General features: G+C 41.9%; 1 protein-coding gene across 1 annotated transcript in view; it reads left to right on the top strand.

Annotated features, from left to right (window-relative positions):
- igsf21a (immunoglobin superfamily, member 21a) overlaps positions 1–26864 on the top strand; it is a 777574-nt gene that overhangs the window by 30044 nt on the left and 720666 nt on the right. The window lies entirely within an intron of this gene.

Here is a 26864-nt window from a genome sequence, read left to right as displayed (position 1 = left end):
GGCAGTGAAATGTTCTTCTCACTCTTTTATCTCCCACAGTTGTCCTCTTGATCCCGAGAAGCCACTGTTCAACTCGACAAGATCACCTCTGGATACACAGACAATCGATACGAGAACACAAACAAACGAAATCCCATCCTACGATTCAGCTTGTTCTTCCTCCAAACACAAATGTGCAACGACTTCGACTATACTTAGGATTCATCCGAATTGGCAAAACACATAGGAAATCGCGTGCAAAAATCAACAAAAATAATATGGAGTATTTCACTTTTTCTCCGTAATCTTCTAAAACTTCGAAGGCCCTGTCCTCCGCTCCACACGTGCACACCGAAGTTAAGTTTGTCGCTTCGTTACTATAGACAAACTCATTGAAACAAACAAAAGTTCATAAACATCGTCTTACTGTTCTAACTCTTGTCGCTAGTTAAAATTTCAATCTTTGCTTAACACAAGTTTCAACGAACGGCACCTTCTCTTTCAGCGTGCTTTCATTCACTCCTCTCTTGTCTAACTCTCTTCCTTGAACACTTTTTCTACTTAAAATGGCGGCGTCCTCATCTAAATGTCAAAATAAAAGTCCTTACTAACGTCTAAATGTCAAAATAAAAGCTCATTCCAAATCCAACTTGTAGGTACCCTACATATACTATATATATATATATATATATATATATATATATATATATATATATATATAGTAAGAGTAAGAGTATATATATATATATAGTAAGAGAAGAACAAGACATCAGCAAAGAGTTGGGGTACCAGCACCATATAACTGAAGGTTTTTCCAAAACCAAAAACATGTAATTAGTAGCGGAATCGTCTTTTCAGACACAATTTCAAACTGAACCAACAATGATGGTGCAGCTTCTGATTTTCAGTTCATTTGGCAGAAAGATGCAGGTGGCAACAGGAAGTGACATCAGATGTGTTATAGCTGTCAATCACCTGGTCTGCACAGAGAGAAAGAGAAAAGGCATTGGGACGCAGCGTAGAATTGCAGTGAACAGAGCCCTTTAGCTGTCCCCTATGTGCACATGCGTGACTCTCTCTCTCTATATATAATATACAAAGCAGAGTTGATGTATGCATGTGTGTATGTGTATATGTATGCAGATTTGTTTGTCCGCCAAACAAATCTGCACCGGGCATCCGATCTCCACCAAACTGGGGAAGAGGCTTCTTTGTGACCAGGAGAAGGTCATGGGGCATGTTTGGTTGGGAAAAATGTTCATGGTGAACCACAGGGCACCTTTTCACTGACACAACATTCAGCACACGTCCCCGTACTTATCATCAACAAGATGGCCGCACATTGCAACAGACGTTCACCACAGCCCATCTAGCGGCAGCTTTGTTCTATGTGCGTCGCTCTTTACCCATGTTCCTTTAAATTGCCAGGAGATGGCGGAAATGTTCAAGTATGAGAAGACTGCTTTGATCGGGTGAAGGGGAACTGCTGTATGGATGTAAAACGTGAATGACTCAGTACGCGTGACCGGCTGACACACCCACGTTTCCTCACGTCACACTCCCACATGCACTGATAGTGCTGTATTTCTTTTGCCAATGTCCGTTATATGCAAGCACATTTTAGCAGGGACTCGTCTTAAAAAGACAGCATCCTTCCCCCACCATTTTTCCCACACGCAGCACCGGTTGTATGCCGCTTCTCTCTGTAGTTACCATCACCAACGTCCGTTAGATGGCATCACGGTTCAACACAGACAATCCTTAGAAACAGAGCACCCCTCCCCGCAATTTTTCCCAGTATGGTTTCAGTGCTACTCTTTCTCACTGGCTTTCCATATTTGTGGTGCTATTTGCTCGCATTTCCGACTGACAGTACGATTTCAGTGTTCCTCTTTCTGACTGGCTGGTGTTATTTGTTCGCTTTCCGACGTATTGTAAATAATGTAAATTCATCTCACTGTGGTGCTTATTTCGTACGTAATACCGTTTAACACATTATAATTGTCCTGCTTTTCGCTAAAATACCCATGCCACCGAAAAAAAGACGTAGAATTGGAAGGTCCACTTCAAATGCCACAAGAAAGTCTATTTCAAGGGCGTCTGAAACGCCATAACAGACACAATCCACAGTGGAGTGACTTGCAATAAAATGTGAATCAGAAAACTGTTTGTTCTATTTCTTTGTTCTATTTCTATGTTCTGTTTCTTTCATTTAGGAAATTCACCGATTGTAGATTCCTGGGCAATGCCGGGTACTCCTGCTAGTATATACACTGCTCACAAAAATTAAAGGAACACTTTTTTTATTGGGCCTGGCATGAAATCAATTAAACCTGTCTGATAATTTTCTGGTTGGTTAAGCAGCGGAGGTCATTGTTAATCACTTTCAGCTGTATTGGTGTTCATGGACTTAACGACAGGTGCACTAAAGTGGCAACAATTAGAAAACCCTCAAAACAGGACTGGTTTTACATGTGGAGGTCATTTCAAGTTTCTCCCTCTTGATCTTTTTTGGCTGGTTTTCCACTCGTGCTAGTTTTGGCTTGAGTAATCATCTCTACTGGCAGTATGAGGCGATTCCTTAACCCTACAGAAGTTGCACAGGTTGTCCAACTTCTCCAGGATGGCACATCCACACGTGCTGCAGCAAGAAGGTTTAATGTGTCTCCCAGCACAATCTCAGAACATGGAGGAGATTTCAGGAGACTGGCTGTTATTCTCGGAGAGCTGGACAGGGCCGTAGAAGGTCCTCAACCCATCAGCAGGACCGATACCTGCTCCTTTGTGCAAGGCGGAACAGGCTGAGCACTGCTCATGCCCTACAGAATGACCTCCAGAGGGCCACTGGTGTGAATGTCTCTACCCAAACAATCAGGAACAGACTTCATGAAGATGGCCTGAGGGCCCGACGTCCTGTAGTGGGCCCTGTGCTCACTGCCCAGCACCGTGGAGCTCGACTGGCATTTGCTCAAGAACACCAGAATTGGCAAGTCCGCCACTGGCCCTGTACTTTTACAGACGAGAGCAGGTTCACCCTGAGCAGCTGTGATAGGCGTGAAAGAGTCTGGAGAAGACAAGGAGAACGATATGCTGCCTGCAACGTCGTTCAACATGACAGGTTTGGTGGTGGGTCAGTGATGGTCTGGGGAGGCATATCCATGGAGGGACGCACAGACATCTACTGTGTAGGAAATGGTGCTCTGACTGCCATAAGGTATCGAGATGAAATCCTTGAACCCATTGTCAGACCCTACGCTGGTGCAGTAGGTCCTGGTTTCCTCCTAATGCACGACAATGCCCGGCCTCATGTGGCAAGAGTATGCAGGCAGTACCTGGAGGATGAAGGATTGAAACAATTGAATGGCCTTCACGATCCCCTGACTTAAACCCAATAGAACATCTGTGGGACATTATGTTTCGGTCCATTAGTCGCGCCAGGTTGCTCCTCAGACTGTACAACAGCTCAGGGATGCCCTCATACAGATCTGGGAGGAAATGCCACAAGACACCATCCGTCGTCTCATTAGGAGCATGCCCGATGTTGTCAAGCATGCATACAAGCTCGTGGGGGCCACACAAGATACTGAAAAGCATTTTGAGTAGCAGAAATTAAGTTTTTGAAAAAATGGACTAGCCTGCCACATCTTCATTTCACTCTGATTTTAGGGTGTCTACACAATTGAGCCCTCTGTAGGCAGAAAACTTTTATTTCCATTAAAAGACTTGGCATCCTTTTGTTCCTAAGACATTGCCCTGTCGTTATTTGTATAGATATCCAACTTCATATTGAGATCTGATGTATCTAATGTGTTTCTTTAAAGTGTTCCTTTAATTTTTGTGAGCAGTGTATATATATACATATACATACATATATACATATACACGTACAAATATAGACATATATATACACAGTTATATATATACATATATATATATATATATATATATATATATATATATATATATATATATATATATATATATATATATATATATATATATATATATATATATATATATATATATATATATATATATATATATATATATATACACACATACATAATCCTTCTGCATTAAGTCGAAGGTAATTAAAGTAACGAGGAAAGGACATGGAGGTGCTCAGCTAGAGGGGTGGGAATGAACAGAGCCGAGCGTCTTCCCAGGCCCACCCCAGAATTGTCATAGTGTTGTTCTAAAGAATGACTGCAATCTTCAGCTGATCTGTGGTGTCTCAGCTCTGGGCCCTTGGCCTCCCTAAATGCACCATGGGTAGCAAGCGTGTGCACATGTGTATGTACGTGCCATTTTTGCTATTATGCTCTTCCAGTGCTGAAAGCTCTTGGTAATTGGGGCTACTCTAAACATTTGGACCCCTGGAATACAGTAATCTGCTATCTATTTTGCTACCTTTGCAGCTTGGATTCCCTGCTGTTTAATGAACTCTGCCGGGCCTTTTGCTTCAGAGAATCTTTTTTTTTTTTCGTTGTTTAGCCTGACTATTTGAAGTCCTGCTGTTTTTAACAGACCTCTCCAGTCCAGCTGCTATTTTATTTTATTTTTTTCTAAAAAAAAAAAATGAGTTGCCACTTTTTTTCATTTTCTACTTATCTCATCTGTAAAAGTTAGCTTGTCTGTAGACGGACGTTAAAAATGTAACATTAAATGAATACAGTGCTCCATTTTGTGTCAGTTGATTGTACACTCTTCGTGAGTTCATGGTGTGCTTTCCCAGGATGTTTGCACTTCCTCCCACATCCCAGATATGTTCACGCTGGCTTAACTGGTGAAGAATGGCAATTTCTACTGGAAATTTCAACTGCTCCAATGCTGATCTTTGATGTCTCATGAGACTCTTATTTATGTTTCATTTAAGAATCAACTTTGTCACTGATGTTTCCCCAAAAACGGCTTTAGACAGAAAGGAAACGTGAGATACAACGGACCTCAAAGGAGTCAAACTGGAGTGTTTGCTTTGAAAAGGTCTCTTTTTAGTCTTGTTTTGACCTCCTTGAAGACTTTATATCGTTTATTTTACTTTATCCAAGGTGTCATAACATCTGAGATACGATTGGTTACTTTTGGTTTTTTTTCCCAATGGAAGCGCAGGCAGGTGAGGTGACTTGCTAAAAGTTACTTGGTGTTGTCATCCAGAGATGGCCTTAGGGGTGTGCGGGGCCTCGGGCTGACCAACCCCACTCAGAGCCGGTTACGTCTAACGCTGTTACCGTTATGTGTGGACTGCGTGTGAATTTAATAAAAATAATGTTAATATACACTGGATTTTTTCATTACAGTATTCAGCTAAATTTTTGCAAGATAACACGTGGACTTTATCAAAATATAACGATATACTCTATTTAAAACGTGCAATTCATAATTCATAACAATGCCACCACATTGAGAAATGCGATGAGGTATCATGCAGAAATTAGCAGGGCCTCTTCTAGAAAACGTACCCAAATTCTCGATATATAGGATGTCATAGTCAAAACTCACGTTGATGTCATGTCAGCCGCTTATCATGTTTTTGTGCATTATCCATCCATCCATCCATTTTCTAACCCGCTGAATCCGAATAGGGTCACGGGGGTCTACTGGAGCCAATCCCAGCCAACACAGGGCACAAGGCAGGAACCAATCCTGGGCAGGGTGCCAACCCACCGCAGTTTTTGTGCATTAATATTCTGAAATGTTTATGGCCTACAAATAAAATGTGAGGTATAGTGTTTCGACAGGAAGTGTGAGATTAACGTAGAGGTATCATCATGAAATCTCTTACCGGTTTCCAGGTTCAGAGATAAAAATCCACTTTTCTTGCTTTCCAATTGGAAAAGTCGTTGATGACATCTTCATAGTGTAATCTGGATCTGCAATGTATTTTTCCTATAGATAGGAAAATCCAACCCAGCGACTAATGGGCTATACCTGTTTTAGGAAGGGATGATAATTGGCGACCCTTTTCGGGTGATGAAGGAGAACTACAGTATGGAATGTTTTCAAAGACGTACATGTACAGAATTTGACCTTGAAGAGGGATTTTAAAAGGGTTCCTCTTAGAAGCATCTCAAATATATATATGTTACAGCCAAAACCCGAAATCGGCCAAAGCGAGAGGTGTCTAGACAAATCGAGAAATGGCCAATTTTGCTATAAATTGACCAGCCAATGTCCAATCTTTTCCTTGATGTTGGGATGTGGCCAGCCAGTTTGCAAAACAGCTTGGGGCAATCGGCCAAAGTCAGAAGAAAAAAGGCATGAGCAGCGATTTTTTACACACTCAGTAGTGCAGTGGCATTGAGTGTAGCCTTGGCTGGTCTTGTTCAGAAAGCAGATGCCACTTGGTTGTTTCACAATAATTAAGATTAGGTATATAAGTAGGTTTCACATTTCTGTTTTCATTTTAGCCCTAAAATAGTGACCTAACGTCAGGCACCTATTTTATTGACCTTAAGGTTAGTGTTTGGGCGAGGGGAATGCCGTCTCAAGTGGCGCCTGCTTTCTGAACAAGACCCACGGGGTGTCTTACATCAGCACATTGCATTTTGGCCAAGGAGTTTTCGCCACTTCGCAAAATGGCTGGCCAAAGTAGCATATATACTGGTCATTTCTAGTAATTCGGACTTTGGCCACACCTCTCGACTAAAATGCAAAATGGCAGGCGAATTCAGGAATTGGCCGAACTTAAGGTTTTGGCTGTAACATATATATACTGGAGAATATAACTTGACAAATCCACTCGAATGGGACGGTCACCCCACTTCCCACTCCCCAAAAGTCCCTCCTGGTGTCAGCAGTGGGATTTCAACCCACAACTTCAGGTTTTAAAGTCCAAAGTCTTGACTGCTAGGCCTCACTGCCTGCCTGTTCTACCAGGATGAGTTTCATCTAATTGGAGCACAGCGATATAAATTAGCACAACTAATACAGGGAGATTCACTCAAAAGAGGCCCAGAATATTCTGTAATAACTCTCGCTAGGACAAAGCAATCTGAACGAAACAAGATGCAATGCGCTCCTCAGGATATGGAGCTTCGAACAAGCCGGGATGCCCCTGCTTTGAAGCAATGAGGTAGGTGCCAGACAGCCGTCATGACCTTTAACCTCCATTTGCAACTTCTGGGTGCCTACCGCCCGTACCCCTTCACTCAGTTACTCAACTTCTGATCAGGATGGTGGTGTTCTGTATTGAGCAATACATCTTCATGGTGGAAACCTATTGGGTCATCAATTTGTTTAACAGATGTCAGAATCAACTGGATGATCGTGAATTAATGGAAGGTTACTTCCAGCAAGATGGAGCAACAATGTGTCACACATCGGCAAGGAGCATGGCAGAAATTGAGTCCTTCTCCGGCAACAGATTCATTTCAAAGGGGCTTTGGCCACCGCGGTCGCTGGATCTGACACCACCAGGCTTCTTCCTTTGAGGTCTGCTCAGCCTTGCGCTGTAGAAGATTTGAAGGAAAACATCCAACGTGAAATTGCCAGTATCATCCACTTGCAGAGCCACAGCACCATACGTCACCGCAGTTCTAGACCCGCAGTTGCAGACCCAGAAGTGACGTCTCCGTCGTTTCAGGACTGACTTCGTAAAGTTACTTTTGGAAGGTTTCGCCAGGTCTCGGCAAAGCCCGGAAAGTAACGTCGGGTCAAGGACCCGTTCAGAAATTATGCGATAAAAATGAGAAGGGATAAACAGTACATCAAACCAAATAATACGCATCATAGTGAAGTTCAGAAGGTTTCTGCCATCATGTCGTGTCATACATCAAACTAAACAATACGGATCATTTCTGTGAAATATTAATATTAACAAAAAATTTACGTTGTGTTCGGGTCTGTGGGAACCATTTAACAAGTCGACAAAATTAAAATCATCGAGATGTGTTAATTGAAAATAGTTTTTTAGTTTACATTCATGAAATGAAGTATACAATATAATTATAATGTTTACACCACGTTAGAGTTTAGTAAAACGTTAATAATAAAAGTGATTATGTTTTTTAAAATGTACTATGCATGTGTGCAATATTGTTCTAAACCAATTTAGAATTAACATTTAAGCCAATCTAACATTTTTAAATATGCATGTGAAGAAACTTCCGGGTCTGTAACTGCGGGTCTACAACTGCGGTGACGTATGGTGCTGTGGCTCTGCAAGTGGATGCTTCTCGAAATTGCTGCCATTCCCCCCAAGATGCTTGCTGATACGTTCACGAACATGCAGTGCTGTGTTGAAATGTGTCTTCCAGAAAAGAGAAACCACTTCCATCATAGCATGTAATGCAATCGATTACACATACGTCAAGATATAGAGCGGATGTTTTTTGGTTCAGATTGCTTCATCCTAATGGGAGTTACAACAGAATATTTGGGGTCTCTTTCGAGTGAATCTCCCTGTAGTATTAATCAGAAGCAAGGACTACAGATTGGTAATCGGCGTATTTTAGTAGCACAAATAGCTGTCCATAAATTTCACCATATTTAACTGTGCACACAATGCACATACTTTCAAAGTGCAAAAAAACAAAAAAGTCTAAGCGGTGGGTCTCAAGAGTAACTAACTCAAGATGGTGGAACTTCCAGTGATAAGGACTTCCAGCAGGAAGAGGCAGATCTAGGTGGACGGACAATGGAACTGAAGTCAAAGGTGGTAAAGCCATCAATCTTCAGGTCTGTAATTCAGGCAGGAAATTACCATCACCAATGTGCACGAGTGCCATAGTGCCATGTAGCCACCAGGGTTACTCTTCTGGCTGGGGTTGAGATCTTTATTTTATGTAATTTTTGGTTCATTTTTGATTTTTTTTGGTTAACATGAATAATTCCTTGTGTTTATTATTTGTATTCTTTGTGGTTCATTTTGTCCCATTTATGTCCCATGTGTTTACCAAGAGCCTGATCACTGCCAGGACCTCCCCTCCACCATATAAATCCGGAAGTGTTAGATCTCCCACAATTCCTGGCGGTTCATTTTGAATTTGCTCGGGAGTTTGGTGAGCGTATCTTTGTAGTGTTTGGTGATTCTTTGGCCTTTTGACCGTATTGCTCCGTTTCTGACCATTGTTCAGATTTCTTTATTGGGACTTTGTTTGCTTTTGGAATTAATTTTGCAGGCACTGTATGCCTTTTGTGTTCTTCGGAGCTTCACAGTATTACGACAAAGCATATTTGTTATAAAGAAACCTTTTATTTTTGTATTCTTATAAAGCTTCTGTGTTTGCCTGTTTATCTAGGCAGGGTTTGGCAGTATATTCCTCTCTAAGGGACATTTGTTTCTCGGGACTCCCAGTCATTACACATTTTTTGAATTTGATGGGCCCTAGTGCCAAAAAAATAGAAGAGCCCCACCTATATGAGATGAAATTCATGACCAACATCAATGATATACAACAAGCATATAAGCAAACAAAAGGTCAGTAGTCATAATTAGGCTTTATGGATCTATGAGAATAATAACACTGTTAAACTTTTCATCCAAATGTCATGTAGGCAAGCATGTTATTAATAAAGCCTTGAGACATGACAACTATGCGGTTATTGTGGGCCCCGTAGACCCCAGTACTGAATATATATTTATACATACATACATACATACAGTGCCTTCAGAAAGTTTTCACAATCCTTTACTTTTTATCACACTGCAGCCTTACACAAAAATTATTTTTCCTGTCATCAAGCAACACTCAATACCCCAAAATGACAAAGTGAAAACAGGTATTAAAAATAAATTACTGAAATCTCACATTGACAAATAGTACGTTAATCTATACATAGGTAGGTAAATCGATAAATAAATAATTATATACCGTGCAGAAATTGCAGAATGAATTTAAAGAGTATCAGCTTTAGGTCTTCAATGTCAGAAGGAAGCTCTGAATTACCCGAAGAAGCAGGCATATGAGATCCCCAGGGGCACCTTCTCCATTGAAGAAATGAGCCATTGGCAAGGAGTGCCTCCTGGATAGGATTTTACATAATGGCTTGCGATTTTCAGAGAGAGAAACAATAGATGTATAGGTACGCGTATTCTGGTCAACAACAACACTTATTTATATTGCACATTTTCATACAAAAAGTAGCTCAAAGTGCTTTACATAATGAAGAAAAGAAAAAGAAAAGACACAATAAGAAAATAAAATAAGACAACATTAGTTAACATAGAAAAGGAGTAAGGTCCGATGGCCAAGGTGGACAGAAAAAACAAAAAAAAAAACTCCAGACAGTTGGAGAAAAAAAAAAAAAATCTGCAGGGGTTCCAGGCCACGGGACCACCCAGTCCCCTCTGGGTATTCTACCTAACATAAATGAAACAGTCCTCTTTGTAGTTAGGGTTCTCACGGAGTCACTTGATGTTGATGGTCAAACAGACTTCTGGCTCGCCGGCCACCACCAAAACGATACCGGAAAAGGAAACAGAAAAGAGAGTAGGGGTTAGTACAGATTTTAGAGCCACCATGAATAGTTATTATGATGAGTTGGATATACAGAGTATCAGGATTTTAATTACAGTGAAGTTATGAGAAAGCCATGTTACAGTAATGTGTTTTCAGCAGTGTTTTAAAGTGCTCTACTGTATCAGCCTGATGAATTCCTATTGGCAGGCTATTCCAGATTTTAGGTGCATAGCAGCAGAAGGCCGCCCGCCTCACCACTTCTTTTAAGTTTAGCTTTTGGAATTCTAAGCAGACACTCATTTGAGGATCTGAGGTTACGATTTGGAATATAAGGTGTCAGACATTCCGATATATAAGATGGGGCGAGATTATTTAAGGCTTTATAAACCATAAGCAGTATTTTAAAGTCAATTCTGAAAGACACAGGTAACCAGTGTAGTGACATCAAAATTGGAGAAATGTGCTTTGATTTCCTTTTCCTGGTTTCCTGGTCTTTTTTGGGTAGTCCTGAGAGGAGTGCGTTACAGTAATCTAGTCGACTGAAAACAAGCGCGTGAACTAAGTTCTCAGCATCTTTCAATGATATAAGATGTCTGGTTGGTGGAAGGAACTGCAGGTCCACAAGGTGAAATGTTGGGGTGCCAACCCGGTCATATCCATTTATTTGAAACAAAGGATCAAACAAAACATGCACTCGATGGTGTCAAATAAATGATAAATCAGGGTCCTTACTTCTGGAACCTTTCTTGGATGATAAAGCTTCCCTATGTCATGTCGGGAAAGACCCCCATCCTGCATTGTGTTCTCTTAATGAGTGGCCGTGTGATATGCAAGTGGTGGGAGTGGAAGAGATGGAGTCAGTTACCCTCACTGGTCACCTTCTCAGCTCTGTGGAGGGAGCAAAAGAGGATTAGGTTATCGCCAGAGCCATCTCTCAACCCAGGGTGGAAGTACATACCTCAAATAGAGGACATACCTCAGATACTATATATATATATATATATATAAATATCCATCCTTCCATTATCCAGACGGGGGTCTGCTGGAGCCAATCCCAGCCAACACAGGGCACAAGGCAGGAACCAATCCTGTGCAGGGTGCCAACCCACTGCAGGACACACCCACACACCAAGCACACACTAGGGCCAAGTTAGAATCGCCAATCCACCTAACCTGCATGTCTTTGGACTGTGGGAGGAAACCGGAGCGCCCGGTGGAAACCCACGCAGACACGGGGAGAACATGAAAACTCCACGCAGGGAGGACCCGGGAAGCGAACCCAGGTCTCCTAACTGCGAGGCAGCAACACTACCACTGCGCCACCGTGCCGCCTAATGTATGTATGTATGTATGTATGTATGTATGTATGTATGTATGTATGTATGTATGTATGTATGTATGTATGTATGTATGTATGTATGTATGTATGTATGTATGTATGTATGTATGTATGTATGTATGTATGTATGTATGTATGTATGTATGTATGTATGTATGTATGTATGTATGTATGTATGTATGTATGTATGTAACTGAAAAAAAAAATTTGTAAAATAAAAATGTGTTAAGGAAGGGAAAAAAGGTCTTCACAGATGCAAGTCTCAGAAGTTACTGGTCCAAGATGGTGACACTTCCGGTTCAGTACAGGGCAGGCAGGAAGATGTGGGTCCAAATGGATGGGCACGAAAAGTGACATCAGAGGTGGTAGGGCTGTCAATCATCCAGTCTACAGTTTGAGGATGAGAAGAAGAATTACTCAACTATCTATCTTTTATATAGTGCCTTTTCTTTCTATCTATCTATCTATCTATCTATCTATCTATCTATCTATCTATCTATCTATCTATCTATCTATCTATCTATTATATAGTGCCTTTATATCCTTCTATCTATCTATCTATCTATCTATCTATCTATCTATCTATCTATCTATCTATCTATCTATCTATCTATCTATCTATCTATTATATAGTGCCTTTCTATCTATCTATCTATCTATCTATCTATCTATCTATCTATCTATCTATCTATCTATCTATCTATCTATCTATCTATCTATCTATCTATCTATCTATCTATCTAGACAGAGAAGCCAGCATGTAGCTAACAGAGTGTCAGAGTGCATCTGCCGGCATTATGCAGTAGGAATACCCAGCAGGCTGTCTTTGAGTGACTGCTGCTGCCGTGACTAAATCGGTGGTGACACCAGTCAATATATATATATTGTGAACACTGGCCCGGACACAGACAGACGGACATCGTTGGCTCCACCTCACACTGTTTATTTACACTAATATTTACAATTTACGTGCACAACAAACCCCAGTGCCTCCAGCACCGATCCCCCTCAATCCAGGCCACACAGTCCTTCGTGCCTCTCTCTCTTGGCCGCCTCCAGTCCTCTCTCCAGCTCCGTCTCTCTTCCACCCAACTTCCGCATCCGACTGAAGGGAGGCGGCCCCTTAAATAGGAACCCAGATGGGCTCCAGCTGCTCCCCGGCACTCCTCTGCAGACACGCCCCAGTGTGGCGGAAGTGCCGGCTGCGCACCCGGAAGACATCCCGGTGTCCCCTGTTGTCTTCCCCCCAGCACTTACTGGTGTGGCAGAAGTGCTGGGCTCCAGGGTTGTTCAGGCACCGGGGTGCCGCCTGGCGGTGGCCACGGGTCCCTACAGGGCTGGGCTTCCAAGCCCTTTACCCATGGCCCCCAGCATAACCAGGGTGGACGCCCCCTCGCGGTCTGGAGGAGGTATAATATATATAAATATATAGATAGATAGAAAGAGATAGAGAGCAAGAGAAATTGAGTGGGTAAAACAGAGACAGAGGGAGAAAATGAAAGGCGGTGAGATAAAGTGAGCATGTGAGAGAGACAGAGGGGGAGAACACAACGTTTAATGCAGGTAGTGATTTGGGTTACCAGACACCTGGGTAATCAAAGGAGGATTCAGAAAACAGGAACAGAGGACATAGGAGGACTCATTGAAAAGTGGGTGTCCTATGCAGTAGCATTGGAACCAAATAAGTGCCAGTACTGTTCATTTGTGTTGGCTTCTACATCCTCTTTTTGATGTGAGAGTTTTCAGCTCTTTGAAATATTGGATGTAAAGTACTCAAGCCCCTTAAACAGAATAGTGCCGTTATGCCTTACCCATGCATGGCTACCCATTTCTGGTCCTGACCCGTACTATAAACTTGCACAAAACAGACATTTGCCATTTTTTAAACTTTGTCAGCTGGACGTTTGCCAGCCCCTGCACTAGATCCCACTCTCTTTGTGGAGTTTGTACATTCTCTCTGTGCATATGTGGGTTTTCATTTGGTAGAAAGGTTTCCTTTAAAATGCGTATGTATATTTTTTATAACATTATCCTGTTCAATTTTTCAATTTCATGTCATATTCAAATCTTTTCAACTCTGTTAATGTGCCTCATCATGCTGCATGCTCTTAAAGATCGATTGATTGGTTGATTGCCCAAAACTGACTGCGTGTAGCTGAATGTGACTTTCAGTTTGCTGGCCACACACCATGCTTGGTTCCAGCCTGTTGCTTTACACCACCACAGTAGATTTTCAAAATGCCGGTTTATCAAATCCCAAGCTTATAGCAAAGGCAATGCCTCAATTACACATGGAGATGATGGGCTTATAAAGGTTTTCTTGCTCTTCTGCTTAGGATTTCTATCCTATTTAAAGAAATGAGAGAGTGAGATTCAGAGGACTGAATGAGAATAGTGTTCTTGACACCCCCTATGGAGATAAATGGAAAACGCTCCGTGCATTTATTTCCCTTAAATCGTATTCAGTCGGAAGCTATAAAAGTAAAAGCCAAACAAATAAATAAAGCCATGCGCAGTTAATACGAATAGGCTGCTTCAATTGGCAATCTGTTTTCATATAAAAGATGGCAACAATGAACGTGGATGAATTACCGCATGATAAAGACACAAGGTTAATTTAGCAAAACTAATTGAACATTTGAATCGTAAATTCAACCTTCACACCAGCCGGGACCCCCCGAAACACTCGGCGTGTCTCACTGATTTAGCCAACATCAAAATAAATTAAAAAAAAAAACTCAGATCCAAAAAAAAAAAAAAAAACAAAACAAAACAGAGCTTGTTTTATGTGCTCCTTTTATTTTTACACCACAAAGAAAAAGATCTTTTAAAATAAAATTTCTGTAGTTTCCAGATGTGCGGCCGAGTTAATTCCGCTTTGTGCATAATCACTCAGTGAAGCGGTAATGCTGGGAAAAAGCCTGAAAAAATGTATTTTTTTTTTCTTTTTTGAATGTTTAAGTTATGATCCAATTTCACTGAACTGGAAAAACAGGCTTCATGAAGCAGATTTCCGAGTGCAGACCATCACATTCAGAGAAATTAGCGGGCCTGCATCCAGAGAGTTCAGCGTGGTCCGTTTTAATAGAGAAATCATTTCATAGATTCATGTGTTCTTTAATTTTGTGCTCTGTTTTACATTGTATGAGGCCCCTGTGTATAATTTTGTGTACAAATTTTATTCGTATAATCTGGTTTAGAGGGCGGCACAGTGGGTAGCGCTGCTGCCGCGCAGTTAGGAGGCCTGGGGTCACTTCTCGGGTCCTCCCTGTGTGGAGTTTACATGTTCTTCCCTTGTCTGCATGGGTTTCCTCCGGGTACTCCAGTTTCTTCCCACAGTCCAAAGATGTGCCGGTTAGGTGCATTGGCAATTCTAAATTGTCCCTATTGTGTGTGTGTGTGTGTGTGCCCTGCAGTGGGATGGCGCCCTGCCCAGGGTTTGTTTCCTGCCTTGCACCCTGTGTTGGCTGAGATTGGCTTCAGAAGACCCCCGTGACCCTGTAGTTAGTATATAGCAGGTTGGATAATGGATGGATGGATCTGGTTAGACATAAAACTATATATCATATCTTTAATTTAATTATGCTGATGTGGAATTCATTTTATATTTGCTATGAAGTGATGACTGGCAGGTGGCACGCAGTGGTAGCGCTGCTGCCTCGCAGTTAGGAGACCCGAGTTCGCTTCCCGGGTCCTCCCTGCATGACGTTTGCATGTTGTCCCCATGTCTGCCTAAATTTCCTCCCACAGTCCAAAGACATGCAGGTTAGGTGCATTGGCGATTCTAAATTGACCCTAGTGTGTGCTTGGCGCGTGGGTGTGTGTGTGCCCTGTGGTGGGCTGACTCCCTGCCCAGGGATTTGTTCCTGCCTTGCGCCCTGTGCTGGCTGGGATTGACTTCAGCAGACCCCCATGACCCTGTGTTAGGATATAGCTGGTTGGAAGATGACTGACTGACTGATGATTGGCAGATCTGATTTTCTTGCTGCAAGATTCTTTTGTCATTATTTCTTGAATAAAAAGGTGAAACGTACCAGGGCATGGCTGCCTCAACTTCATACCTCTAGTTTAGTTATGAAAGGACAGAAATCTTAAAGCTTAAGAAGATTATTTATACCAAAATTAAATACAGTCACTACCTGATCTGTGCTACCTGCCCTCTACCACAGACTTTCAATGCAATAAAAAGCACATGCAAGTGGAGCATTTAATTTTAGCACGGTTTTATCATGTCATAATTCAAAACATATTAGCCAAACGAGTGATTGCTTTTGCCCAGTGGGGGCTGGGTGGTCTCGTGGCCTCGGGACCCCTGCAGATTTTTTCTGTTTTTATTCCCCTCCCGTCCATTGGACCTTACTTTATTCTTTGTTACTTTGCATTGCCTAATCTTATTTTTATATTTTTTCTTTCTTCATCTTGTAAAGTACTTTGAGCTCCATCATTTGTATGAAAATGTGCTCTAGAAAGAAATATTGTTGTTTTGTTGTTTTCTCTACAGCATGCAATTTTCATGTCAGTTTAAAATGCAATGCAAGAGCATAGTGCATTTTAATTCATGTCCATAGATCACGTGTCAAAATTTAAAAGCTAAACCAACGTACTGCATTTCACTTAGTGGCTGCTCCAAGTGTGTTACATTTTAATTCAAAGACTCATCAATCATAGCAAAAACTGAAAGTAATGAAATGAGCAATCAGTGTCAACAGGTGGGGTATGAGGTGTTCAACTTCTAAACATTTCTGTGCTTTGACAGCAAAAGATTAAGTGTCACGCATGTGGAGGGATTCACCCAAACAGTGACAAGTATGTTTTAGGCCTTTTTTAGAACATTAGGAAAATCTGGATGAGAAGAGGCCATTCAGCTCAATGAAGGAAGCAAGTCCTATCCACTTAATTCTAAAATAACATCAAGCTGAGTTTTGAAGGTTCCTAAAGTCCTACATGTCTATCACACTACTTGGTCACTTATTCCATGTGTCTGTGGTTCTCTGTGTGAAGACAAACTTCTAAATATTTATGTGAAGTTTAACCTTAACAAGTTTCCAACTGTGTCCCCGTGTTCTTGATGAACTCCTTTTAATGTCTCAGTGTTGATCTACTGGACTAATTCCCTTCAAAGTTTTCAGTCATGTCAAATCTTAACCTCTTTCTGTTTAATTTGAAGAAGCTCAGCTCTTTTAATCTTTCCTCCTAACTCATCCCCTCATCGCTGGACTTTATAGATTGCTGTTATGTCCTTTTTGTAGCCTGGAGACCAAAACTACTCTAGATGAGGCCTCACCAGTGTGTTTTTAAACTTGGGCAGAACCTCCGTGGACTTGTGCTCCACACATCATGGTTATGACCCGTGATCTATGGACATAAATTCAAATTTCAAACTGACAAGCAAAGTGTGTGTTGTAAAAGTAATCAATCAATTTGTTGATGTACAATGCAGTTAACATGTTGGAGTACATTTAATTTTGTTACAAATAATCTTCCATAGCATATGACTCTTGTCTGTCAAATGCAGAACTTCAAATCTATTAAAAAATCAGCTCATGTAGGGGGTCCAAAGTATTGGAGAATCTGCCATCCTCAGGCTGAGATGTTTAACAAAGGTCTCTGTCACTTGTGGGCATTCGTCAAATGGGGGAGTTTGTTCTGACCAACAGTGACAGTGAACCAGATTAGACAGGTTCAAAAATGACATTAGCCCTCAGGTGCAGCCTGTTTTTGTTGCTTAGTAATAAGACTCCATATAAGCTCTTCAGCTGTAATTCACCAATAATTAACTAATAATTTAAGGAACTTTTGTGCTGAATATTGTGGAAAAAACAGAGCAAACATAGGTTGGGGGGGGGGGTCCACCCCAAATACACCCCAAATATTTTTGACAACACAAATGAACCAAACCGAGTAATTATCAGAGACTGAGTCACAAATTAGTGACTGATCAAGAGGTTGGAGTGCTTGGGGTTTGTAGGTGCAGAAAAGGAAAAGGTGGGATGTCAGACGGAAATGAGGTCTGCAGGAGGGCATGTTGGGGCACCAGAAGTGGGCGGGGTCTTACCTGGGCTTTCCTTCTGGTGGTCTGTGGAAGAGGAAGACAAGGCATTAGTACCATTCGTCAACCCTCGACTCTGCATCTGGTCCACAGTTAAGCCCTTAGACTGCCTCCCAGGAGCGTGTGTGTGACAATGTTTATTTGAAAGCACAGGATACAATTAAAGGTAAAAAATAAAAATGAAAGAAAAACACGCAGATAGGGCATTTTGTCACGTATGCCTTCATTGAATGGCTGTTTAAACTCCTCTGTCGTGCTGTCCAGGCTTATATAACTGCATGAAGACAACATCTCACAGTCAGAGGCTTGGGACCACCAGCTCACCCAAGCTTGTCATGTCTGAGAGGAAGGTACAGATGGGTTTTTGTTAATGAATTCCCGATCTTTAAAGATGGAAACACGTCATTGCTGGAATTACTATAAATTTATACAACAGCAAAAAGAACACCAAATGTGACCCTGAACTACAGGAGTACTCCAGTATCTTGCGTGACCTCCCCTTCTTGACCCCTCTGCGGCATTGAGCATAATGATCCTCTGAATTGGCACTTGTCAGATGCCCTCTCATTACTGAACAAGCACTGATGAAGTTCCTGGGAACTGGCAGATAGAAGGTCACATCTGTGGGTGATGAACATCCATCCGTAAGCTGCTCTGGAGTTTCAGTCAGTACAGCACAACACCTGCATGCCAGCATTCATTCCACAGGATAGTTGTAATCCCAGTTTTCTGTGGCATTGCCCTGCTGCTGGGTCAGGTGAGAGCTGTAAAGCCTGGTTTATGGTTGAAACATCCATGCTGGTTGCGAGGGCCGCATGGCAAAAGTGATGTCAGATGTGAGGATATGCGCCCGGATTTTGCTGCACGCTGCGAGCGGAATTTTTCTTACTACTGTGTATAGAAAATGGCAAATCTGAGGAGAGGCTGGTGGCAGATGTGATCCTATTAGGCATAGCTGGTTCCAGAATGATGAACAGGTGGCTAAATATAATGTGACAAGTCATGAAAGCACAAGGAACACAAATTATTTGAAGTGCATCTCTTCTTCATGTACATGTACGCCACCCACTCACAAGAAAGTCATACACATCTTCTCTTTGCTGATTTTGGTTGATGGGTCTCACACTTCATACTCTTGATTTTGTTTTGTTTTTTTCATCAAGTCAGTAATAACTGGCACTACCCAATCTGTGCTACCTGCCTTCTACCGTCAACATCTTTTGCAGAACGATTATGTAAACAATTTAGTTTCTCTGCTAGAGAATTGTTAGATATGCCACACTGACTAAACACTGTCATACTGACATGCCAATTGTACGTGTCACCACCAGTATAAATGCATTTTGGTTGCTGTCAGCATGTGTTTTGCGTTGCAGTCTGGGCACAACATAAAAGGATAAGTAAGGCTTTAGGTCACTGATGTGGGTATTGTGTCTGTAAGCAGTTTTAGCAGCAGTACAGGTGAAATATATGGGGGTTCTGATGTGCTGGTCCTGCTCTAGAGTGTTCAACCTAAGGTGCAACCAAGTCATAGACAGTCATCTGTTCCTCTAGACTGATGAATGTTTGACTGCACTCAATACAAAGTGAAACAGCATTTGTTGCTGGCAATGGTGGCACATGGCATTCCTGTCTTCAGCTCTCTTCTTTGCCTCTGGTGATATTCAATTTGCTCAGGTGTGGTCTCCTCAGACCTAAGTACCTTTTTAAAGATGGACAGACATTGTTCCACCTGCACCTAATTACATTAAAGTGCACTGGACAAACTGTTGTGTGTTTGGCAATGTTCAGTGCGCAAGCTGGTCTGCTGGTCAGATGGTTCAAGTGAAAGCATGGGGGTCTTCTTATGCTAGGAAATACCCTTTTTTCCCATCAGAAACAGTAAATATAAAAAGTATTCAATTCCTTTGGAAGTTTTCACGTTTTATTATAATACAAATTGAATAATTGTAATGTAGAAGATCAGCCCGGCTACAGACAGTCTCTGAGACACACAATGTCCAAAATCACACACGTTTATTTTGTTGTTTTCTGCAAGCTCCGAGTCCATGGCCCTGATGCAATCCAGAGGGGCTTTCCTCTTGTGTGCTGGGGAAGATATTGCCCCTCTCCCGGCCCTTCCCTTCTCCAGGAGTCCCGGTGGGGCAAGATGCCACAACTAATAATAATAATAAAAATAATTCTTTACATTTATAGTGCTTTTCATAGTGAATGGGAAGCCACTTCAATCACCACTAATGTGCAGCATCCACCTGGATGATGCAATGACAGCCATTTTTGTTCCAGTACTCTCACCACACATTAGCTGTGCAGCACCCCCTGGCGGCACCCACAGAACTCAACAGGAATGCACCAAACTCCAGCTCCCATGGAGCCCTGTGGGAGTCCGAGGCACCGCTGCAATCCAGGGGGGCTGCCATCTAGTGATCCAGATGAGGTAATGCTCTGGATACGCTCCCTCCTCTGATCCTTCCAGTGTGGAGGCATCCTGGTCAGACCACCTGTTCCAGCTGTTAGGTGGTGAAATAGTGAGAGAGAGAGCCAATTAGAGACTGGGGATGATTAGGGGGCCAGGATGACCAGGACATGGTGGGCAGTTTAGCCTGGTCATCAGGATACACCCTGCTTTTTACAAAGGGTGCCCAGGGATGTCTAATGACCACAGAGAGTCAGGACTCGGTTTTACGCCTCATCCAAAGGATGGTGCCATTTTTACAGTGTCTCCCATCACAGCACTGGGGCATTGGGATCCACATTCAGACCATAGGGTAAGCGCCCCCTGCTGGCCTCACCACTCCTCATCCAGCAGCAACCCAATTTGAGTTGGAATTTGAATGTGACTTTTCAGTGTCAAAGTCAAAAAAGAACTCTGCAAATGAATTACTAATATAAAACACGGAAAAACTGATGGCGTTGGTCTGCACAGGTCTCTCTTTCTCCATCAGCTTTGCATATCTGCACCACACTGCCATTTATTCCCCCGTTCTCCTTCGCCAAGCCATCAGCTTGTATGGACATTGTAAGTGAGCAGCCTTTTTCAAGTACCGCCACAAAATCATGTGGATTGACATCTTCTGGACTCTGATTTAGCCACTCCATTAATATGAACATTAACATTGTTGCTTTGAAGCCATTCCTGTGTAGCTTTGGCTTTATGCTTGGGCTCGTCGTCTTCCTAGTAAACAAAAAAAGTTCTCCCAAGGCGCAGGTTTCTTGCATACTGCATCAGGTTATACTGATGATGTTTAATTATGCTGATGCAGAATTCATTGTTCATGTGCTATGAAGTGATGAATGTCAGATCTGATTTAATAAAACATGCAGAACAAACGCATCTTGATAGGTTCTCATTTTTTTAATTCTGGTTTGGCTAACATTATTGCTTGATTAACAAAGTGTAGCTGACTAGGGTATGGCTGCTTGAACCTAACACATCTATTATAGGCTTAATCTCCTGAAAGGGAAAATATTGAGTAAATAAAGAAAAGTTGTGAGTCACTGTTACAGATAAATCCAAAGATGGAAATCCTTTATTACACATTGCTGGTGGGGTCACGCCAAATGAGCAGCTCAGCTCTCTATGGGAAGATGAATTTACCCTTAAGAGAACTGTTCCTTTTTTCAGTTAGATTCATTTACATATCATATCCATCCATCCATTATCCAACTCGCTATATCCTAACTACAGGGTCACAGGGGTCTGCTGGAGGCAATCCCAGCCAACACAGGGCGGGCGCAAGGCAGGAAACAAACCCTGGGCAGGGCACCAACCCACCACAGTACATATCATATTTAAATATTTTTTAATTTACACCAATCATCACACATAAATGGTATATTCTGTAAACATCTATTAAGTATTAACTAGAGGTCTCAAAATAGTTAAGCGTTTAAAAGTCTTGGGTAATTATTTGGTTCATAGAGTAAGACGTCTTATATGTAAATTATCAGAGAATTTCATTCTTCCATATAATAAAAAGTCTGTGTGTCCCGTCCCTCTGAGCAATCTGATTGGTCAGTTTCACTTTGGTGTGATTGGTCAGTTTGGCGATAGGATGAGACAGGAGGTGCAAGTGTGAGACACATGAGGAGGAGAGGCATGCAGAGAGTCCCCTTCAAAGGTGACAAGTACGACAGCAGACAGGATGCAAGAATGTCACCTCAAAAGTGATGGCCGAGTCTGAGAAGCTGGCTTTACGGGAAAATGAACATGTGAATACCTAGAAAAGTGCACCTAAGTTGTTCTTGTCACAAAATAACGGAAGCTGAGACTCGAAAAAGAGTTGGGGATTGGTCCCCTTATAACGTCCGGTGGAGTGATACAAAGATCTATACAAAAATTGGTCCAAAAACATTCAAAAGAGTCGACAAGTTGCAGAGAACATAACTGGCAGATGGAAGTGACATCGTCAGAAACGGACCGGAAGTGACTTCTTTCATCTTTGGGAGTCGGAAGTGATGTCTTCAAGGCTGTGCCTGTAATAATGTCATCATGAGGAGCTGGAAATGATGGAGGTAAATGGGAGAAAAACGGGATCGTTATTCTTCCGCGGGTCTGTTGAAAGAAGAAGAGAGACGTTAGACGTTATCTCGCAATATTTCACTCAACTTCGTACCTTTTGGCTGCCTCCTAATCATGCGATTGTGTGACATTCTGTCTTCAACGTGTAGCATGGCTAGCACATATATAAAGGCGAGAAGACGTTCGTCCATCTGGCATTCGTGCCCCTGCTCGGGAGTAATGTCATCCGGCATACACAAGAGAGCGGGAATACAGTCATGTGAAAACATTAGGACACCCTTTGAAAGCATGTGGTTTTTTGTAACATTTTTAATAAATGGTTATTTCATCTCCGTTTCAACAATACAGAGAGATTAAAGTAATCCAACTAAACAAAGAAAACTGAAGAAAAGTCTTTTCAAGATCTTCTGTAAATGTCATTCTACAAAAATGCCTATTCTAACTGAGGAAAAAGATAGGACACCCTCACATGTATTCCCTCTTAAATTGGCTCAGATCTCACACAGGTATATCACACCAGGTGCACATAATTAGTAGATCGTTACTCTGCATGTTGAATGAGGCTTGCCCTATTTAAACCTCAGACATTTAGTTTGGTGTGCTCCTGACTGTTGAAGTGAGAGTGAGCACCATGGTGAGAACAAAAGAGCTGTCAGAGGACTTCAGAAAAGATTGTAGCAGCCTATGAGTCTGGGAAGGGATTTAAAAAGATCTCAAAGATTTTGAAATCAGCCATTCCACTGTCCGGAAGATAGTCTACAAGTGGAGGGCTTTCAAAACAACTGCCAACATGCCCAGGACTGGTCGCCCCAGCAAGTTCACCCCAAGAGCAGACCGCAAGATGCTAAAAGAGGTCTCCAAAACCCTAAAGTGTCATCTCGAGAACTACAGCAGGCTCTGGCTACTGTTGATGTAGAAGTACATGCCTCTACAATCAGAAAGAGACTGTACAAGTTTAACTTGCATGGGAGGTGTGCAAGGAGGAAACCTTTGCTTTCCAAGAGAAACATCGAGGCCAGACTGACATTTGCCAGAGATAAAGTTGACAAAGACCAGGACTTCTGGAATAATGTTCTTTGGACAGATGAGTCCAAAATTGAATTATTTGGACACAACAGCAGAGGACATGTTTGGCGTAAACCAAACACAGCATTCCAAGAAAAGAACCTCATACCAACTGTGAAGCATGGAGGTGGAAGTGTCATGGTTTGGGGCTGCTTTGCTGCAGCAGGACCTGGTCAACTCACCATCATAGAATCCACGATGAATTCTACTGTGTATCAGAAGGTGCTTGAAGAACATGTGAGACCATCAGTTAGAAAATTAAAGCTGAAGCGGAACTGGACCATGCAACATGACAATGACCCAAAACATACTAGTAAATCAACCAAAGATTGGCTGAAAAAGAAGAAATGGAGAGTCCTGGAATGGCCAAGTCAAAGTCCAGATTTGAATCCCATTGAGATGCTGTGGGGTGACTTGAAAAGGGCTGTACGTGCAAGAAACCCCTCAAACATCTCACAGCTGAAAAAGTTCTGCATTGAGGAGTGGGGTAAAATTTCCTCAGACCGATGTCGAAGACTGGTAGATGGCTACAAGAACCGTCTCACTGCAGTTATTTCAGCCAAAGGAGGTAACACTCGCTATTAGGGGCAAGGGTGTCCTATCTTTTCCTCAGTTAGAATAGGCATTTTTGTAGAATGACATTTACAGAAGATCTTGAAAAGACTTTTCCTCAGTTTTCTTTGTTTAGTTGGATTACTTTAATCTCTCTGTATTGTTGAAACGGAGATGAAATAACCATTTATTAAAAATGTTACAAAAAACCACATGCTTTCAAAGGGTGTCCTAATGTTTTCACATGACTGTATCCTACGAACAAAAATAAGAGCCCAGCATAAGATAGAAAAATATATGTCTATGCGTCACATTTTCCAAAACCATGCTGGAATATCGGAAAAAGAAAGGCAACGAGAAGCACAAAGACAGAGGACTGTAAGGGGTAGAATGTCCAATGAAAAAGAAAAAGGCACAGAGGGGAACAGAGGTTCAAAAACGCGTGACGTGATCGAAACAGGCGGATTTACCCTTCAGCCCATTTTAATAACCGGTCATTTTGCTGTGCTAATTAAAAATATAAAGTTAAAATGTCATAGGGTCTCATCTATAACTTTATGTACTAGTAAAAATCAGGGTAGGATATCTGAGTTAGGCAAACACTTTACAAATGCATACAGTAAATGTTTTCCTTACATGTCCTCAGTTAGATGAGGCTGCATCTGGTGTGTCTAAATCTACTTGATGTGATGTTGGTGAGCCAATAGAAGTTTAGCACAGCTTTTGATGATGCGATCTTCACCTCAGTCCTATTGGGTGCATAAAGGAGTTGCCATCTTCAAGATGAGATGTTTAATGCTGCATCAGATTCTCCACTAGGACCTCTCTGTGTCTTGCGACATTCATTTTACCCTCACAAACCTTCCCAGTGCCTCCACATCCACACAGCATGACGTCTCCACCACCACGCTTCATGCCAGGGATGGTGTGTTTCTGATAATGCGCAGCGTTTGGCTTACACCAAACATGGCGATTAGTCCAACGGCCAAAAAGCTCAATTTTGGTGTCATCAAACCATACAACCTTCTTCCCATGTTCCGTCTGAGAAACTCTCTGTGAGGTTTATTGTTTTTCTAACAGTGGATTTCTAATTGCCACCCTCCCATAAAGCTGTGACGGGTGAAGCACCCACTCAACAGTTGTTGCCTGCACATTCTCTCCATTCTCAGGTGCTGTAGCTTATAACTCCCTCACTTGTTGATTCCTCCATTTTGTTGCTGGTCTGCCCTATGCCTCACTCTTTCCATTTCTTTGTGACTGAGTTCAGGGTACTTCAAGGGATATTCAGTGACTTCTTGCCTCCATTCCCTGGCTTATGCTTTTCAATTCCTATTTCACAGAATGTTCTTTGGTCTTCATTGTGTCGGTTACGGCACCAGACTGACTCGGCGCTACACACTATGTGCGTTTTTAATGTAATCGATCAAAACCCCTAGCAGGTGATCTCCATTGAACTAATGGTTTTGAAAATCAATGCAAATCACTTCTGATGATTTAGGGACATCATATTAAGGGGGTTGGCTACTTATGAGTCAATTATCATTTATTTTACATTCATAATTAATCTGGAACACTTTGCAGAGGTCACTTGGACATACATCTGGTGAGTAGAACCCCAGCATGTTCAATTAGAACAATCTGGATGAGAAGAGGACATTCAGCCCAACAAAGCTCGCCAGTCCTGTCCACTTAATTCTTCTAAAAAACATCAAGTCGAGTTTTGAAGGTCCCTAAAGTCCTACTGTCTACCACACTACTTGGTCACTTATTCCAAGTGTCTGTCATTCTCTGTGTAAAGAAAAACATCCTAATGTTTGTGTGAAATTTACCCTTAACAAGTTCCCAACTGTGTCCCCGTATTCTCGATGAACTCATTTTAAAGTCACAGCTTCGATCCACTGGACTAATTCCCTTCATGATTTGAAACACTTCAGTCAGGTCTCCTCTTAATCTCCCTTTACTTAAACTGTAAAGGCTCAGCTCTGTTAATCTTTCCTCATAAATCATCCCCTGTAGCCCTGGAATCAGCCTTGTTGCTCTTCTCTGGACCTTTTCTAGTGCTGCAATGTCATTTCGGTAGCTTGAAGCCCAAAACTGCACCCAGTATTCCAGATGAGGCCTCATAAAGCTTATAAAGCTTGAGCAGAACCTCCTGTGACTTGTACTCCACACATCAAGGCGCTATATAACCTGACATTCTGTTAGCCTTCTTAATGGCTTCTGAAGACTGTCTTCAAGTTGATATATTTGAGTTCACTAAGACTCCTAAGTCCTTCTCACAAAGTGAACTTGCAATTGTCAGACCTCTCGTTGTGTATTCAAACCTCACATTTTTACTTCTTACATGTAACTCTTTACATTTACTGTCATTAAATATCATCTGCCACTAATCTTCCCAAGCCTGTCTGTTGTCCAAGTCCCTCTGTGATGATTGATGTCTGCCACACTAACTGGTCACTTATTCCAAGTGTCTGTGGTTTTCTATGTAAAGAAAAACTTCCTAATGGTTGTGTGAAATTTATCCCCCGTGTTCTTGACAAACTCATTTTAAAGTCACTGTCTCAATCCACAGGACTAATTCTCTTCATAATTTTAAACACTTCACTCGGGTCTTCTCTTCATCTCCTTTTGCTTAAACTCTAAAGGCTCAGCTCTTTTAATCTTTCCTCATAACTCATCCCCTGTAGCTCTGTAATCTGCCTCATCGCTCTTCTTGTGAACTTTCTCTTGTTATGTCCTTTTTGTAGCCTGGAGACTAAAACTTCACCCAGTACTCCAGATGAGGCCTCACCAGTTTGTTATAAAGCTTCAGTATAACCTCCTATGACTTGTACTCCACACATCAAGGCGCTATATATCCCAGCATTCAATTAGCCTTCTTAATGGCTTCTGAACACTGTTTAGCAGTTGATAGTGTCAAGTTCACTATGACTCCTATATTCTTCTCATAAGATGTAC

Source organism: Polypterus senegalus, chromosome 6, assembly GCF_016835505.1.
Source record: "Polypterus senegalus isolate Bchr_013 chromosome 6, ASM1683550v1, whole genome shotgun sequence".
Lineage (NCBI taxonomy): Eukaryota > Metazoa > Chordata > Cladistia > Polypteriformes > Polypteridae > Polypterus > Polypterus senegalus.
Note: the sequence above shows the minus strand (reverse complement) of the source record. Positions and strands in the feature narration are given on the sequence as shown.